Source organism: Somniosus microcephalus, chromosome 17, assembly GCF_052327205.1.
Source record: "Somniosus microcephalus isolate GS21.2 chromosome 17, FLI_Smic_1.0, whole genome shotgun sequence".
In the NCBI taxonomy this organism is placed as follows: domain Eukaryota; kingdom Metazoa; phylum Chordata; class Chondrichthyes; order Squaliformes; family Somniosidae; genus Somniosus; species Somniosus microcephalus.
Window position 1 is genome coordinate 75,410,195 of NC_141003.1, and position 18,590 is coordinate 75,428,784.

Below are 18,590 nucleotides of genomic sequence, written 5' to 3' on the forward strand. Positions count from 1 at the left end.
ATGTCTGATAAACCTGTTTGTTGATGCTGTTGCGATGGGATAATTGTTATTTGATTTTTTTTACGCTGCGTGAGGTCTTGATTTAACTTTGTTCCAAATAACTTGGCATCAGGACTAAGCTAATAGAGCACTTGTAGTGCAATTTCACAGCAGGCAATCGCCATGGCGCTGTAAATAACATTATACACACATATATATATATATATAAAAATACCGTGCACGTCAGTATCCCTTTAAGAGACTCGCTTTAAACAGCAACACTTAAGAAATGATAGCGAGCACTTAAAAAAATATATAGAAACTTGCTCCTCGGTGAGATGCGCTGGGCTTTAAGTGCAAGTATTATGGTGTCGGGCGAGAATGGGCTGTCAATTGCTCGGTGTCATTGCAACGCAGGGGAAAAAAATTTGAAAACGCGACCACGCAGCGAAGACACAATCTTGCATTTAAAGCCGGGCGAGAGGGTTGCAGATGATAGGATTGCAAGCTCTATCACGTGGCTCCTTCCCCACCTCCCCCAAAGTTTCCATCGCGGCCTCAGTATGTCACATGATGATGGACATGATATAATCGAGTTACGAAACAACTCGAAAAACATACATACACACCCCCCTCCCACCCGTAGGGTAGGAACACGTTGAAGCGACGCAATCCACTGCGAAGTGCCCGAAGTCTCAGCTAATTTCACAGTATGTGTGTGCAAGGTCCTGCTCAGCTTGTTTGCACCTCTCCAGCGTCTGTGTGGGATGGCTCTTCACCAAAGCTCCTCCGCAGCAAGGCTTCACCTGATGTCAATATTAATTTCCATTAAAAAAAAATCCACGCCAAAGGTGGCTTGCCGACGAGATTTTAAAAAAAATCTGTATTTATTGAGGGACAGGAGAAAAGGTCGCAGAACTGGATAGCTCGAAACGTAAGTGATTCTCTTTTCCTAGCAGTGAAACAACCGGCTTAATTCCAGCCTTTTAAAACAAAATAGCAATAAAAATGTATCCCTGTGGGTTCTGGGGCAAGGCAAGTGTTGCAATTTTTAAAACGCCGGGTCATCTCTACTGATCTAGATAGTAGGAAAAGTGATGTTCATGAATGACAACTTTATTTTGCGCCTCCCTGTAAGGATGTTAGTTCTGTTTTTCTTTCCTGGGGGGAAAAAAAGTACATTTTCAAATGTATATTGCACCATGTTTTTGTTCCTGTAGCTGGTGGATTGCCACATGGCTGCTGTTAAAGAGTGTGTGTTTCACTTCATGTCCGCATTCCAGCTAATGTTGCGCAGATAAAATTCAGACTTGAGGTAAACATGGGTGCTGACGCCGTGTTGACATGGTCCAGATTCAAAATACAAGAAGCAGCCCAAACCTTCCCTCGTCCAATTTTGTTTGTCAAATTCTTCTGCTATTCAGTAACTTAGCAACTTTATATATATTTTTTTGTATTCACTAAGTTGCATTGAATGTAGTCACCCACCCTCCCCGCCTTGACATCTCCAAGAACAGGATGTAAACAGAAATAAGAAAGACGTCACGATGGTCAGACTAGGTACATCGGAGCAGCACCTGACGCGCGTTTTGTGGAGGGGCAGCGGGAGCGCGCGTGGCCCGGGGCGGGGACGCGCCTGTGACGATGTTGAGTTTCTTTTTGGGTCTTTTGTAAATTCAAATCCCATTGCAAAACTTTAATTTTTTTTTGCATTTTATTATTTAAAAAAAAAGCAAACGGGGGAATTTGCATATGTATATATTTTAATATGCAACACCTCGGAGGAGGGAGATAAACAATGGCGGGAGCGCGCTTGCGACTGATGCGCAACTGCAGCCGCGCGCCACCCCTCTTCCCTCGTGCGCGCGCACGGACTGAAGGAGGATGCGAGAGATTTAAAGAGGATTTCGTTCTTCACCCCCGCAGAGCTGCAGAAAAGGTCTTTTTCCAAGCAATGTGTTTGTCTCCATCTGCAACACATTGCATTAATGTCTGTGCAAAGTAACCAACTACTTCAGAAGCTGTCCCAGCCCCCCTCCCTCCAGCTCCTGACGGATGTGAGTTGTGGTTCCAGCTCCCAGTGTGACGCAGCAACGTATTACTTTTTTTAAAACATCCTATGGCGTATTTTTCCTCTCTTTCTTGGAAGTGCATAACAGTGAAAAGCAACCCCGAGGGAATACAGGTAAAAAAAAAACCCATCAGAGCAGGTTGGAGCAAGAAAAAAAAACCAGGCTAACAAGTTGCTGTACCCTTTAAAAACTATTTATAGAGTAGCACTGAAGTATGTACAATGTTGCGTTAATACTTTACAACTTTTTTTGGCGTTGTAACTAAAATGTAGCAGCTGATGAATCATTTCAGAATTTGCCTCTTTTTAAGGAGGTATTTTATTTAGAGATGTTTTTAAAAGCAATTAAACACACCAATGCAAGTTTCTGTGTAAAATGTTGGATGCTCTGATCCTCAATTTAGTTTTTGTGATCTTTACATAACAAAATCACGTTGTGCTTCAAAAAGAATTGATAATGGGATTTGTTTACAACCAGACCCGTTCCCGCGGGGCAAGCGCGTGCACGCGACTTTTCTCTTTTTTTATATATTTAAAAATAAAAGCACTCCTTTAGGACAAGTGTGGGGGTTTGCTATAGGCAATGCATTGATTTATCAGACGGTGCAACATAGTGTGTTGCTCAGAAAGCCCCTGGGGAAGCCTATTCCAGTTAGTTGCCCCTTTCTGGGGATTGCGGCGATGGTGGGGTGATGGGTTTTTTTTTGACTTCGCCCTCATTGTTTCCTGTAATAATCCTGATGTGTCCAAGTCACTTTCTGTAACTGCATCACAGGCAATGACACCAGCGACTGGGCGGCACCTGGGAATTTCCAGTGAAGTCACCCAACTTTCCCGGTTTACCAGAAAGAACATATTTATTTAGCACAGCCCGGGGGTGGAGAGATAGTCATCCCCTTGACAGGCGAGGATTCAACTCGCCCGTGTAACGGTGTAGGTGCGACATGTGGTGACAGTAACAGGAGGATATGGGTGGGGGGCGGGGGGGTCCATTCCGGGCTTTTAAAAAAAAGACTTCTTCAGCGAGGCTATTTAACTCGTGTTGGTCGGCTGGATGTGACTTTTGACTCGGCAGTGTGTGTGTGCTTTCTAATTCATTCTTCCATAAAGCGTCAATTGCTGCGTTTGTTTACATTGACGTCCGGGTCTGCTGGCCTTCAGAGCCCCGCCGAGTGGAGCAAATGGAATTGAGGGTTTTAGGGGTCTTCCTAACAATTTGCAAAACAATTTTTTTTAGAAAACTGTATTTAAAATGTGTTTATACACGTGTTATGTATGGACATGTGTGTGTGTGTGTATATATATTATACTGTATGCATATTATGTATGTGTGTATACATATGCATGTACGTAATTGGAGAATATATGTTTTTTATATATTATATGTATGTGTTTATCAATGTCTATGCGTGTGTGCATATTCCAAGTAGCCCCAGCGATCTTAATTTATGCCATCGCCACAATTTCGAGCCGAGTGCGCAGCAGACGAGACTTCCCAGGCTCTGCGCTGCGCTGCACCGGGTTCTGCCTGTTCCGCAGAAAACATCCAAATTCTCAACTGCGTAGCTGGGTGCTGGGAGGGGAGGCCGAGGGACCGAGTGCGACTGCTGTCCTGGTTTTGATGTACGTGCGTGTGTATCTTTAAAAGACAACAAATTCTACTCGGGCAGTGTTTAAAAATATTTTTTTAATGGTTCATTAACTAGTTGAGTCTCTCTGGATACCTTTTTCCTACCAGCAGTCTGAATTCCAGTACTGTAAGACTGCCTATACAGACAGCTCTAATAGTAGCAGCAGCAGATATACTGATGTAAGTTTGTTCTATTTTTATATTTTTTAGAAAAAAACTGGAGATTATTAAGATATAGTTTCACCATATACAGTTTTTTGGCAAGAAGCAATGACTGAAAATATTATTTTGTAACTTATTAAAACTAGGAAAGGACAAATGTCCATAATTGGATCATTTCCTTATCTTGTTGATCGCTGGTTTCTGTCCCATCTGACTTGGTGCTGCTTTGTATTCTGCTTTGTGCTGCGTCACATCATTGACCAACATTTTTTGTTGCATGTAGCAATGTGGGAGGGAGGGGGCGGAAACTGTAGGTCTGCAAATCTGAAATCGAACTGGAAATAGTGGGAACGGTCAGATCTGTCCGCATCTGAAAGAGGATAACCTGCGTCAGAGCTTGATTCTAATGAAAAGTCACACCCAAAATGCTAACCCGTCCATTTCCTTTCTTTCAGATGTTGATTGAGCTGCTAACCCTCTTACTTTTTGCTGTACGTGATTGCAGCATCAAGAATTCTAGGTGTCGTTAATGCGTTTATAGTGCTTTGAATGTAATACAAGGTCTAAATGGCATAGTTTACCACTGTGACCATGGTAAACTATCCCTCCTTGTCCTTCTCGACTTGTCTGCAGCCTTTGGCATGGTTGACCGCTCCATCCTCCTCCAACGCCTCTCCACCGTCGTCCAGCTGGGTGGGTCTGCACTCGCCCGGTTCCATTCTTATCTATCTAATCATGGCCAGAAAATCACCTGCAATGGCTTCGCTTCCCACTCCCGCATCGTTACCTCTGGTGTCCCCCAAGGATCTATCCTTGGCCCCCTCCTATTTCTCAGCTACATGTTGCCCCTTGGCGACATCATCCGAAAACAGTGTCAGTTTCCACATGTACGCTGCCGACACCCAGCTCTACCTCACCTCCACTTCTCTCGACCCCTCCACGGTCTCTAAATTGTCAGACTGCTTGTCCAACATCCAGTTCTGGATGAGCAGAAATTTTCTCCAATTAAACATTGGGAAGACCGACCGAAGCCATTGTCTTCGGGTCCCACCACAAACTCCGTTTCTTAGCCACCGACTCTTTGTCTGGGACTGAACTACACTGTTCGCAACCTTGGTGTCATATTTGACCCTGAAATGAGCTTCCGACCACGTATCTGCAGCATAACAAAGACCGCCTACTTCCACCTCCGTAACATTGCCCGTGTCCGCCCCTGCCTCAGCTCATCCGCTGCTGAAACCCTCATCCATGCCTTTGTTACCTCTAGACTTCACTATTCCAACACACTCCTGTCTGACCTCCCACATTCTCCCCTACGTAAACTTGAGGTCATCCAAAACTCAGCTGCCCGTGTCCTAACTCGCACCAAGTCCTGTTCATCCCTCATCCCTGTGCTCGCTGACCTACATTGGCTCCCGGTTAAGCAACACCTGGATTCCAAAATTCTCCTTTGTTTGCCAATCCCTCCATGGCCTCGCCCCTCCCTATCTCTGTAATCTTCAGCCCCACTACCCCCTGAAATGTCTGCGCTCCTCAAATTCTGCTCTCTTGAGCATCCCTGATTATAATCGCTCAACCATCGGTGGCTGTGCCTTCAGCTGCCTCGGCCCTAAGCTCTGGAATTCCCTGCCTAAACCTCTCTGCCCCTCTACCTCTCTCCTCCTTTTAAGATGCTCCTTAAAACCTACCTCTTTGACCAAGCTTTTGGTCATCTGCCCTGATTTCCTAAGTGGCTCGGTGTCCATTTTTTTCTTATAACACACCTGTGACGTGCCTTGGGATGTTTTATTATGTTTAAAGGTGCTATATAAATACAAATTGTTGTTTTTGTCTGAAAACCAAAGCAGAGGTGGAAGAGGAGCTAGGGGTTGATGACCAGAGGCGAAATGAAACAGGTTTTGAGGCTTTTGAGGGAGGGGAGCGAAATGGCGAGGTTGGAGGGCTTTCCGTAGTGTTCCAGTGTGTCTGAAGGTGGACTAAGGGGATGGAGATCATAACAAAGGCCAGAGTCACAAGATTGGAGGGTGTGTGCTAGAATATGCGCTAGAGACGATGGCAGAGGTAGGAAGGGGTGAGTCTATGGTTAGACTTATAGATGATAAATGATAGAAGATGATCTGTAGAGAAGCAATGAAGGTGAGGACAGGGGCGCTGGTGGAGTGGGACATGGTGTAGGATAATGCTAGAGGTTGCAGTTTGTGAAGGGGAAACCTTGAGAGGCCAGCAGGTAAAATATTGGAACAATCGAGTATAAAGATATGGCTTTGTGTTTCAGCAGTACTGTGATTAAGGAAGGGATGGAGGTGGATCATTTAAGGAAGGGATGGAGGTGGATCATTTAAGGAAGGGATGGAGGTGGATCATTTAAGGAAGGGATGGAGGTGGATCATTTAAGGAAGGGATGGAGGTGGATCATTTAAGGAAGGGATGGAGGTGGATCATTTAAGGTAGGGATGGAGGTGGGTCATCCTGCAGAAGTGGAAATAGGTGGTGGCTAGGATGTGGGGTTGGAACCTCTGTCCAGGGTTAAACAGACCAGCAAAGTTGCACATTGTCTGACTCGTCCTGAGGAGCTGTAATCTGGGGCTACAGTGCAGTGGCTTTGGTGAGAGCTGCACAGGAGAGGTTTGATCGTGTCAGGACTTGTATGTTGGATTTAACAGTCAGAGCACATTGGTGATCGTGGACTCCAGGGTGGTGATGGTGAGCTGTAAGGGAGTGCCATCAGCACACATGTGTAAGCTGACCCCCATGCTTGCAAATGATTTCACTGCAGGGCACCATGTAGAGGAGGACCAGAAGGAGGCAAAGGATGGAGTCTTGAGACACACTGGAGATGCCTTTATGGGTTAGAAGAAGAAATCACTGAAGGCGATGTGCAGCATTTGTTGACAAATTTGGAATAGAACCAAGATACAGTACCATTTGAGATGGCCCAACAACTTGCATTCATATAGAGCCTTTAATGTAGTGAAACGCCCCAAGGTGCTTCACAGGAGCCGGATCAGACAAAATTTGACACCGAACCACATCAGGAGATATTGAGACAGTTGACCAAATGCTTGAGCAAAGAGAGAGGTTCTAAGTAGCATCTTAAAGGAGGATAGAGAGTGGTGTCGGGATGGATTGGCAGAGCTTGAAGGCCTAAACAGCTGAGGGTGGATGAAGATGAAATGTCTTGATATTGTGGTGGGAGCAAAATCCAAATTGGAGGGAATACTGAGAGGTAGGCATGGAGCTGGGTGGTGATGACCTGTTGGAAGAAAGTGACTTTGGACATCGTGTGGTAGTTGGTGAGGACACACCTTTGATGTTTTTTTACAAGGAGTTGATGACGGCGGTTTTCATGGGGAGGGAAAAGAGCCTGAGGAGCGGGAACCATTAATTATATCCGGTAGCATAATAGGATGCAATCAAACACTTTCTAAGATAAATATCTTTTTGATTCTGGTGGTTGATGGGAGGACAGAGAAAATGTGGACTACCTACAAGGAAGTCCAATTTTCCTGCAGCTTAATGCATGCTCCAGCAGCGCTGGTTAGCTATTTATCTGAGCATTTCAGTTTAGGGTTGTCCCTTTTTTAAAGCGGCAGTTTGATCGTAATACTGCCCTTACTTTCCATGGTTATGCTTGTGGGATGATGAAAGATAATGCAGTCTCCCTTCATTAAAATCAGGGTAATTCCTAGTAAACTGTAAGGTGCATTGGGTTATCATATGGTCTGTTCGCATTTGGCACCTGAGTTTGAATGCAGTTCAGATTGATGGGGTGAAAGCCTTATCTTTGTGTTATTAAATGTGAATGACTGATGGAAGGCTCATCCTGGTTCCTCGTGGACTTATCCCAGCCCTTTTTTTTGTAGGTTCACAGTAGAGCAATGTCCATAGTTTTTTACAGTTTGGCAGTTTTATTCAGAGACCCAAAAAAATGATGGTATGAGAAATGTAATAGGACTGCACTTGTTGGACCGGATTGAGGTACATTGCCAGGCAGAGATGGGGAGCCTTATTCTGCATCAGCTTTAGCCGTACGTCATCAGAGGTTTCTCGGTCGTGTTGGTTGGTACCAAAAGAGAATAATTATTCCATTCTCTCTAGCCTTGGCATTGCTTGTCTCCATAAGAAAAAAATTCAGCCATGTTCTCCCCTTCTCTTTCTCCTTCACCCCCCGCCCACCCACACACACACACACAGCTTAAAGAAAAATCCAACATCCTATGTTTGCTTTCCCAAAACCTTGAATTCTGGCTGTTCGTTTTTTATTTCCTTGCCCTTTACAGACCAACATATTGAGGTTAGTTGACGCAGTTCTAACTCTCTGCTCTTCAATGCTTCCTTCCTCTTGGCATCAAGTCATGAGTTGCCACCTGCCCTGCTCTTCCCAAACTGCACTGACCCCAATAGCTTTGGCTGGGTTGAAATTGGAGCTTGCTTTGGTCTGAAAATGAGACCATGTTGGGAAGCCTTTTTATTGTAGCGTCTGATGATTCGTTGATGAGCAGCAGCGAGTAATGACTGCTTTTTAGCGTTGTGCTTGAAATCAGTGTGTATCATCAGTTTGTGGATCAAAGTGACCTTGGTGATCGATTTACAATACATTGTGTCTGAGAGGGGGAAATAGACCATCCCACCTGCCTGTCCTTTCATCTTGGGCTATTTCTTTACATTCAGTCTGTGCATCCAAGGTTTGTAAATTTTAATTGTGTAATGCTCTGTACATTGTACATATCTCTTCCCTACATCTATCTAATCTGTGATGCACTTTCTTATGCTTTGCTTTCTTGTGCACTTTTTGGTGGGTAATTTCTAGGCAACTGGAAGGTGCATTGGGTTATCAGTGTCTGTAGATCTTTAATTGCTTAATTATTTTTAATATTGGCAGTGCGGCTCGCTTAGTGTCTCAGCTGGTGAATGTTTTGCACAGTATGCAGCTGAGTTCAAGAGCATTCCAGGTTGGATCCCTGGTCTGTGCTAAATTAATTGACTTTATCCAGGGTGTTACGAATGAAGTTAGGGGGTGTTAAACTATCAGCAGCAGTTCTTGCTCCAGATCACTACTCAGTGACTCCTGTTGGAAAGTTTGTGTGTTGATTTTGAACCCGAACAAGACTAGGCTTGTCTATTTTCTTTTGTCCCTTCCCATGGGTGAATATTCTGCCCTTTAGCTTGGCTTATTGAGGTACTTGGAGGTATCCCACACTTGTGGATCTGTGACCCAGCATAAGTCAACACTTACTGCGGATGGGGGAGGTGGCGGGGTGGCAGTGGTGGCGGTAAGAGAAAAATTCAGAACCACTATGTATGAGTGGACACTCGAGTGTTGAAGAGCATGGGGAAGAATGGTTTTGGCATCATGGTGGCTGTGAGAGAGCCTTGGAGAACACTGCTGCACCAATTAACTTGTTTTTTGCTTGGTCATAAATACTGTTCATGCCAAAACGCAAGAAAACAAATCTATGGCAGCTGGTGTTTTTATCTTGACATGCATGTGGATAGTGAACCACACTGGCATTTTGTACGTGACAACCGGCCCTTTAGTGCTGAATGTTTACTATAGCCTTGATTGAACAAGGAATGTGCATCAGTGCTGGCATCCAATAAGGAGACCTGCCTGCAAATGCTTGGGTCAGAGCAAGGTTGTATTTGATGAGCCATGTTATGGAAAGTCATAGTGACCTACAGTTTATCCACCTTTTATGAATCATTCATCACATTTCGGTCCTCTCCATTGAGTATTGGAAAAAATACTGGGCTCCAACCTCAATTTAATCTAATTTTTTTTCCCCCCGATGAACCTTGTGCTCATTGAAGTGAGGGACATTACGTCTGAGGCACAGAACATAGTCATTTTGGGTGCCCAGTTTCCATATAAACCTTGAGGTTTGCTACAGCAGGGGTTAGGCACAAAATGGAGCTCCTTCTACATGGCCGCAATCCCAGAAGAGCATACGTTACTGCGCCCATGTCCACCGGGAACTCGGTGCAGGCTGCTTCAAGCTCACTTCCATTACTGATCCTTGCAGCCAGCAGTTGAGCTTTTTATCTTCTTAGCCTGTGTGGAGTTGAACCCACCTCGGAAGCGAAAGCTCCACCTGCAGCACCCAGCTCTCCCATGCCTCGTTACTGTTGTCCACCCTGCAAGAGTTAATTTTCTTTGAGTGTGGATGTGAATTGAAGTTTTCAAGTTTTTGATCTTTTATTTTGCTTCAACATCCTCATCCTTGAGCTGTGGGGGAGGTGGGAAGAGGAAGAAAAGAGGCTGATGGAGTTAATTATTTTCACATCATGAACTTTGCTTCTGTTTGCTGTACATATTCTTAGAAACAGTTCTGCTATCGCTAAATCACTCTATCTACTTCCTCCTTATGAGCTTGTGTTGTGTGGAACACGTGATTATTGCCGTATTTACATTCCTATGCGCAAAGTGAAAGGGTTTCCTCTTTTTTTTCCGTGGTGATGTATTTTACAATTACAGTTTAGCAATTGACCTTCAGTTACAGAAGAAGACCTGTCAAATCTGCAGTCGGATGCGTCCTGCTCTGAATTGCTTTTTAACCCTTTGCTGAGCAAAGCAGATGGTGGGATAGAGAAGAGACTTGCAGTACGGCGTGTTGGATCACTGTGCCATCGCTTGGAGCGGTGGGACACTAGTTTGATCCCAAATTTCTCCAGATGCCGAGGTGTGTCTCTTTCTGCCATCCCGTCTTAAAGATGTCGACGACTCCTCTGGGATGTAGTTCCCCTTTGGTATCTTGTGCAAGTACTGTTAGTCACCTAGTGTTGATCACATGGCAAGTCATTTGATTACGGGGGGTGGTAGAGGGAAGCCATAGCACAGCCAAGGGCAGTCCTGTCCTCTGCCAAGGTCTGCACTTGCTCACATACATCAGGAATGGGATGGCCCCCCTGGCTGACTTCCCCCTTCGTAATCTACGGGTGCTGAAATTGGCTTCCTGGGCTCTTATGCGATTGGGTGTGGGGGGGGATGGGTGCGGGGGTGGAGATGGAATGAGGAGGCACACCAGATTCTTGATCTCTCCTACTGCCCAGTGCTCCTTCATGGGGGTGACGGGGAGAGGAATCATAGGGAGCTGTTGCATCCTACTCCCATGAATCCGTTAGTCGAAGAGACCTGCCAGTCAGTGGTTGCCTGCTGTCTTTGGGCGGGTGCAGCAGACTGATCTATCCAATCGTGCAAGTCCCTGGCTGTCTTTCCGTCACTTCATTTTTATTCTGTGGGATTTTGAACCGTGCAGGTTGGAAAGTAATTGGTTTTGATTGTACTTTTGCCTGGAAGCGATTTGTGCTTCGAGCGAGGGGATCAGGAATGGTGAATGCCATTGAAGTAAGTTGACAGTGTGCTGTGGTGAGGCTGAACTCAAGCTTGCGACGTGCAGTTCCTTTTTGCAAGGTGCCGGTGCTTGTCAACCCTTGGTGCATTATGCTGTGTTTTTTTTTCCAATGTTTCTGACCTGGATGTTTTGCAATGTATATTGAAATAAAACAACGTCACATGAGGAGGAGCTAATGATGCAGGGCGCCAGAGAAGCCAGAGCAAGCTTCTCATTGGTTCGGAAGCAATAACGGCAGTAGCTCCTGCAGATTGTTTTTTTGGAGGAGCTCAATTTAGCCCCTGCTGCGATAAGGCCTCAAACAGTGTAATAAGTATCGACTTTGAGAAACCATTTCTGGATCTGCCAGGTTTTGCTATTGGCTGCTGAGCAGAGAAAACTTTGAGTCCACTATGGTTTTTTAAAGAAAGAACAACTCTTACTGTGATTGGAGAGCAGATTCTTAATTTTTGGAATGATATTGAAATGGTGTTAGGATATGTGATAACCTAACTGCTAATGTCATATCATAACATTTTTATTTTTGGGTACTGGCTAGTCAATAGCTCCAGATATTAGGAAAATTCTTTTTGATGTTTCACGTGGCTTCCTTGTTTTACTGTTTCTAATGCTCAGATTTATAGTGAGGGGGAGATTGGAAGGCGACTTGTGGTATTGCGAGGGCTTTTTTTTTTCTCTCTTCCCCTCTTCCCTTGCCTCGCCTTACCCTGCCTCCAGTTTACTCTCCCCTCTCCTGAAGCGACTGATGTGTCATCTTTCTCCCCAGGCGCCAGCTGCCCTCTTATTATTGACGTGTGAGCCGCAGGTTAACGGTCTGGAGCATCGCCGCCGCGCCTGGCTGACTGCGCCATCGTATCAAAGCACAGGTGGACTTTCTAGAGAAGTGGCTGGACTGGCAGCAGGGACATCTAGCTGCTTTATCTTTCTTGTTCTTCTTCCACCAGACGGTGCTTAATCCACTGCCTTAAGTTGCTTAGTTTTATCTGCCCAGCACTCGGGGCTCTTTAAAGTTCGGTGCTGTAATTTTGAGCTGGTTGAAGGCGGCAGCGGGTAATTAAATTGTTTACCCCAGAGGTGCTGCCAGCTGTCCTGTGGCTTCTTCCCGTGCCAGTTGGGTTATTGTGCAAGATAAGATGGTATACATTTGAGCTAAGTAGCGAGAGCTCAATCTTGAGCTGAGAGAAATGGGGTGAGTGAAAGGTTAGAGGAGTGTGGGGTTCAGCCTCTGGGGGCTGTTCAGCCCTGAGGTGCAGTTGGAGAGGGGCATTTTTTTTCTTCTCTCCACTTGGCTGCTTTCCCTCTCTCTTTCCAGAAGTTTTTCCACAATGCAGTTTGACCTGGCATCAGAGAGGCAACACAGTATTCAGGAATAAAGAGAATGCTGGAAAATGGAGCCTGACCTGTGAGTTTTTCCAGAATATATATATATGAGAGGCAAAGAGACAACACACACATACACCCGATTTAATTTCTCAGTACAACAACTCTCCTCCTATTAGCCCATCTGTCCCTCACCCCCTTGGGTAGACCATTTTTCCATGCTGCCGCAATGTTGCACAGGACTATGTTTCTCTGAACTGATACTGATGTGAAGTGAAGAAGTAGTTTTGATTCTTGCAAGAGTTTGGTGCTTGTGAGAGTTCGGGCTAAAATTGTCTACACTTTTTTTCTAGGTTGGATTCAAAGGGGCGAGAGTGCCAGGAACCCCAGTGATGGGTGTGGAATGCAGGATGTAGGCCATCATTAATTCCCCAGTGTGTATCCAAGAGCATTGAGTCAGAAAATTCCTTCCCCAGGAGCAGAGAATCTCTGCGCTCAAGCAGCCATTAGTCACGTCCTGCAGTATCGGAATCATACACGCCAGTGCTGGACAGTTCAGGACACCGCGTTAGTGTAGAAAGCGTGCAGACGGTCAGTCACCCATTGTTCTGACAGTAGAGGGAGACTAAATTCACGGGTGGAGGAAGCGGAGTTACTGGAACTGTCTGAGGTGCCTGGTGCTCTGCAAGTATGAGGTGGGTGGACAGTGACTGCCTCAGAGAAACATAGTCCTGTGCAACATTGCGGCAGCATGGAACAATGGTCTACCCAAGGGGGTGAGGGACAGATGGGCTATTAAGAGGAGAGTTGTTGTACTGAGAAATTTAATCGGGTGTATGTGTGTGCTGTCTCTCTGCCTCTCATACTGGAAAAACTCACAGGTCAGGCTCCATTTTCCAGCATTCTCTTTATTCCTGAATACTGTGTTGCCTCTCTGATGCCAGATCAAACTGCATTGTGGAAAAACTTCTGGAAAGAGAGGGAAAGCAGCCAAACATTGTGGTCTACCTTGGAACCACTGACCTAGATACAAGTATGTTTGAGAAGGAGTTGGGCACTAGATGGGGAAACAGGACCTCCAGGGCGGCAGTTTCTGAAGTGCTACTTGTGCCATGCTGGACCGAATAAAGAGAGGAAGATAAAGGAGGGGGGGGGGGGTCGGGTCTCCGTGTGGCTGCAGAGCCAGTACAGGAGGGAAGGGTTAACATTCTAGGGGCATTGGAGTGATTTCCTGCAACAAGGGAAGGCTTTACCAAAAGGATAGCCTACACCTGAAAGAAAAGGGCACCAGGAGTGGCTGTGAGAGGGTAAATGGAGCAGTGAGGGAGGACTCAAACTAACCTGGGGATGGGGTGGGCTGGGGCCAAGTCTAGGTTTGAGTGTGTTTGAGTCTTACCTGAAATAAATGTGAGAAAATACTAAAGGAGAAAAACAGTCTGAGAGTGAGATTAAAAACAGTGTCGCGGGATATAAAAATTAAATGACAAAACCAGGAAAAAGACAAAAGGGTCCACATTCCAAAAATTGGTCAGTTTTGAGTAGTATGTATGTGAATGTCCAAAACATTCAATACAAAATTGGAGCATTAGAAGCATTAATAACTATGGAGGGATAACATACAGCAGCTATAACTGTGATTTGATTTGAGCTTTGAACCAAAAGCTTAATAATCTTGGTTCAAACATTTTCAGGACAGATGGGGTGGGGGGGGGGTGGTAAGCTGGGTAGGGTGACAGTGTGCCTGAAGGATTGTATCACCGCAGTAGAATGTAAGGATGTCCAAGGGGGTTGCGTTATGACTATCATTCTCGATAGTTAATAGGAAGGGAAATGCGACAATGCTCACTTTGCATTGCAGGCTACCAAACATGATGTCCTAGAGGTGGACATCTAGATAGAAGTCTTTGCGTGGAGGATAAACATCAATATGGACTTCTTTGGGTCAAATGGCCTGTTTCTTTGTTGTGCAGATAGTTGAAAGGAACGTATAGGAACAAGAATATTGGGTGATTTTTAATTATCCCAAGATTGAACCCACGTTAGTTTATTCCAGTCTTAAGTAAGGAATCTTCATTTTTTTTTTTTTAGACAGCATTCTGGACTGCTTCTTAGATCAGATCACATTTCCAGTCCAACAAAGAAGGAGGCATTGCTTGATTTAGTTCCTGGAAATAGACTGGGAGAACAATTGGGGAATAGTGAGCACAACATGAATTTGGTGCAAAGCAAGAATGAAAAAGTATAATGGAATGGGGGTGAGGGGGGAGTGGTTGGGGGTAGGAAAGTCCACGTTCCGCAAGATCAAAGGGGATCTGGTCTAACTGAACTGGCCAGACCGATCAGCAGCGGGAAATCTTGAAATATGAGGTGGATTGAGTATAAAATAAATGACTAATGAGGCAAAAAAGGGGGTGCATCAAAGGATAGAGCTGTTTGCATAAATAGTAAAACCAGCAACTCCTGCAGCGATGTCCTGGGGCCAAGTTGATTGGCCTCCAACTCCCACAGCTATCTTCCTTTGTGCTAGGCATGACTGCAGTCACTGGAGAGTTTTCCCCCCTGATCCCCCATTGACTTCAGTTTTACTAGGGCTCCTTGGTGACGCATCCGGTTGAATGCTGCCCTGATGTCGAGGGCAGTCACTCTCGCCTCCCCGCTGGAATTCATCTCTCTTGTCCATGTTAGGACCAAGGCTGTAATGAGGTCTGGAGGCGAATTGTCCTGGTGGAACCCGAACTGAGCATCAGTGAGCAGGTTATTGGTGCATGTTAATGACACCTTCCATCGCTTTGCTGATAATGGAGAGTACGCTGACGGGGTGGTAATTGGTCCGGTTGGATTTGTCCTGCTTTTTGTGGACTGGACATACCTGGGCAGTTTTCCACATTGTTGGGTAGATGCCTGTGTTGTAACTGTGCTGGAACAGCTTGGCGAGAGCGAGTGTTGAAATTGAGCTGCATTGTCCAGGCTGAAGAGGTGAGTTTGTGTTCAGAAATGACGCATGTACTTGGTGTCAGTGACTTTAGATTAGGTGGTGGGGAAAACTTCACCAGGTCGTCGGTGATTGCCGATTAATTGGTGGCGTATCTCCAAGGGGAAGCATCTCCTTTTTGTGAAAGTGAAGGATTGAGAAATCTGCTCACAGGACACCACCTGAGTAAACGGAAATGCTGCAATATCTATTTTTTGTCACCAGAGGGGGGTCCTCGTTGCATAGCCCACTGACGACCTCCAGTGGCACGAAGTTGCTACTGCTGTTTTGGACTGGCAAAGTCCACACGAAAGCTGGTGACGCACTGATTCTAATCGGTCTGCTTGCACGTATTAGCTCTGATAGTCATAAAATTGCTTTGTTTCCAAGCACACACATTCCACTCTGCTGAAGGGGGGGGGGGGGGGGTTATAAATATGGGCTGGGAAGACCGTTGTATTGTTTAGTGTAAATCAATCATTTTTATACCATAATTTTCAGGTTTTGTATTTCAGAAATCCGAGTCCTACGCGGATGAGATTTGTGGGGGCGGAGGGTCAGGAGAATCAAGAGGAGGAAAGGTCTTGGCCAAACTTGTATATCGATGATTAAACAAGGCTTTGGGAACTGCTGGGATGGTCAGACCATCAGCTGATGGAAGTCACTGGGTCACAATTTATAAAAAATAAATTAAAAAAAATGAGTTTATTCAAATAATAAAAACATAATCAGGGCGATTTTAACCCTTACTCACTCAGCAGAATCCTGGCGGGCGGGGCAGTTAAAATCGCCCTGGGCTCTTGCCTGTCCAGAAGCCTGCATGATCGCAACGTCTGGAATTTTAACCTGCTCTCGCGAGCAGGCAGCGAGGACAGACGCCCAGATCCGACGGGGTCCTTCTTCACACATGCACGTTGCAGCCCGATGACGCCAGTGAGACCCGACTGCAATTTTACCTCTTGGCCTGAGTGAGAAATCCCCCCCTGGAGTTAAAATTGGGGCCGATGTATCTTTTTCATGCGTGCAAACTTACTTGGGTGCAGATGTTAAAACACTTGCGCAAGAGCAAGCTCCTGATCTTGGACACTGGCGAACCAGCCAGCAGGTGCTGATGTTGGAAGTCTGCCTGTCGGCTGTTGTCCGTCTCCCAAGAGAGTTCTTTCAGTGGTACAATTGGCAGCAATAGCCAGCTCCAGTCAAAGATGTCGAGACATCACTTACCTAGAAAAGAGGGGTTAAAAGCAGTGCTCCTCATCAGCAAGAGGTTTGTGGCAGGCGCTGCTTTCTGCTCTCGCCTTCCGAGAATCATGCTGTGTTTCATGGGCCGTGTGTTATGGATTGATATGGGACTGACTGGGTTGATGTGCTCCTGAATTCAATTTTTCTGCTTTAATGTTCTGGGAATGGAACACCAACATTATTGAATAACAGAAGAAGTATCTGATTTTAAAGTGTTTGTGTGTGTGTGTGTGTTTAGTTCGGATGCAGATCGCCTCCTACAATACTTGAAGGACGAACAATTGGCTCAAACGGTTAGGGTAACAGCCAAGGTACAATTGAGCATTTCTGATGGGCTGTCTGTGTGCCATCCTTATCAGTTAATAGTAGATATGGCACTAGATATTTGCTGTGGCACATGACAACTTCTTCTAATAGTACACTTTTAATATTGTACCCAATTCCGCATAGAAAATGGGGAGAGCAAAAAAAAACTATTGGAAAATAGGCGGAGGGAGGCTGAATAAAACGGTACCTCCTTGAGCTAAGTCTCTCAACCAGTTCACTTAAAAATTGAAACAAAAACAGAAAATGCTGGTCAGGCAGCATCTGTGAAGAGGGAAACAGAGTTAACGTTTCAGGTCGATGAGCTTTCGTCAAAAGTTCTGACGAAGGGTCATCGACCTGAACCGTTAACTCTGTTTCTCTCTTCACAGATGCTGCCTGACCTGCTGAGCATCTCCAGCATTTTCTGTGTTTTATTTCAGATTTCCATCATCTGCAGTATTTTTTTTGTACTTAAAAATTGAGACCAGTTCCTGGAAGAAATATGTTTTGAGCTCCTGTGTAACCCAATTATTCCGTGCACGAATGGCCAAGAATTGGCTTTGGCGAAGCTATAAAAGGCAAAAGGAAATTGTAACTGGGAATAACTATGTGCCTCCTTTGGGTTTTGCAAGTTCCTCTATTCCTACTTGCTCTTTTGCCAGAGATAAATGAAGTTCTCTGTACTTAGAGTATTTTCCTTTTTTGATTTAAGGTGGACCTGTCCCAATCTGTAGATAAGTTAATGAGCCACTTCTATTGGTAACAATATTTGTAATGCGCAGATTGAAGTGGATAAGCTCCTGGAATTGTTATGATGTTTGTGCTGGAGATTGAGGTAACCACGTACACAGCACACAACGAGATTGAGCCAGTTGTCAAGATGTGTTGAGGTTGTGAGTTTTTTTTTGTGAAGCAGAAACAAAGAACCCCTTGAGCATATTGCGAACAAGAGACATCATTATATTTAAGCTATGGCTCTCTCTCTGCTCTCTTCGCACGCACTGAGCTTCCGGGCTCCTTATCAGCTCTCTCTTTGAATGGAGGTTGGGCAGGGTAGGAGGTAGAGATGGATTTATGACCCGGCATGATAGATTTCAATATTTAACATGCAGTCATCTATCTACAGATTCAGAAATGGGTGGACTCTTACCTATGTTAATATGTACTTTGGCCTTTTTGAAGGTTCTTAGTGTCATATAAAAAAAAAAAAATCAAACGAATGAAGCTTGCTGATTATTTTTAACTTCAGTGTGAGAACGTTTGTGCGGGCATGCAAGTAATGTGTGTGGGTGGCTGGGTGTGTGCTTTAGAAGAAATTGAACTTTTGAGCAACTTGTTTTTCCCCCTACTTAGCAATAGACATAAAGTACATGGATGTTAACTGCAGCCTGAGACTGGTCAGATGCTTTCTACATTGCCTGACGGTGTATCTTAACCCCATCCTTTAAACATGATTAACACTCAACATTGGAGAGAAAGATACCGTACAAGAGTTTACTGTTTATAGAGGATGCAACAGTCTAAAATGGAGGTGTTGAATCTCCATATGCCATAGACACT

The 18,590-nt window shown here is 45.1% G+C and overlaps 1 long non-coding RNA gene across 25 annotated transcripts in view; it reads left to right on the forward strand.

The window, feature by feature from the left end:
• The first annotated feature begins 561 nt into the window (after nucleotides 1–561).
• Nucleotides 562–18,590, forward strand: part of LOC147105863 (uncharacterized) — a 272,831-nt gene continuing 254,802 nt past the window's right edge. For 19 of the 25 annotated variants that reach the window (XR_015081611.1, XR_015081616.1, XR_015081607.1 and 16 more), the window contains exon 1: nucleotides 1,833–2,164. This is a non-coding gene — a long non-coding RNA (uncharacterized LOC147105863). Of the gene's footprint in view, nucleotides 914–1,832; nucleotides 2,165–18,590 lie in introns of those variants that run through there. The other 6 variants (XR_015081618.1, XR_015081615.1, XR_015081617.1 and 3 more) reach the window with 4 other exon arrangements.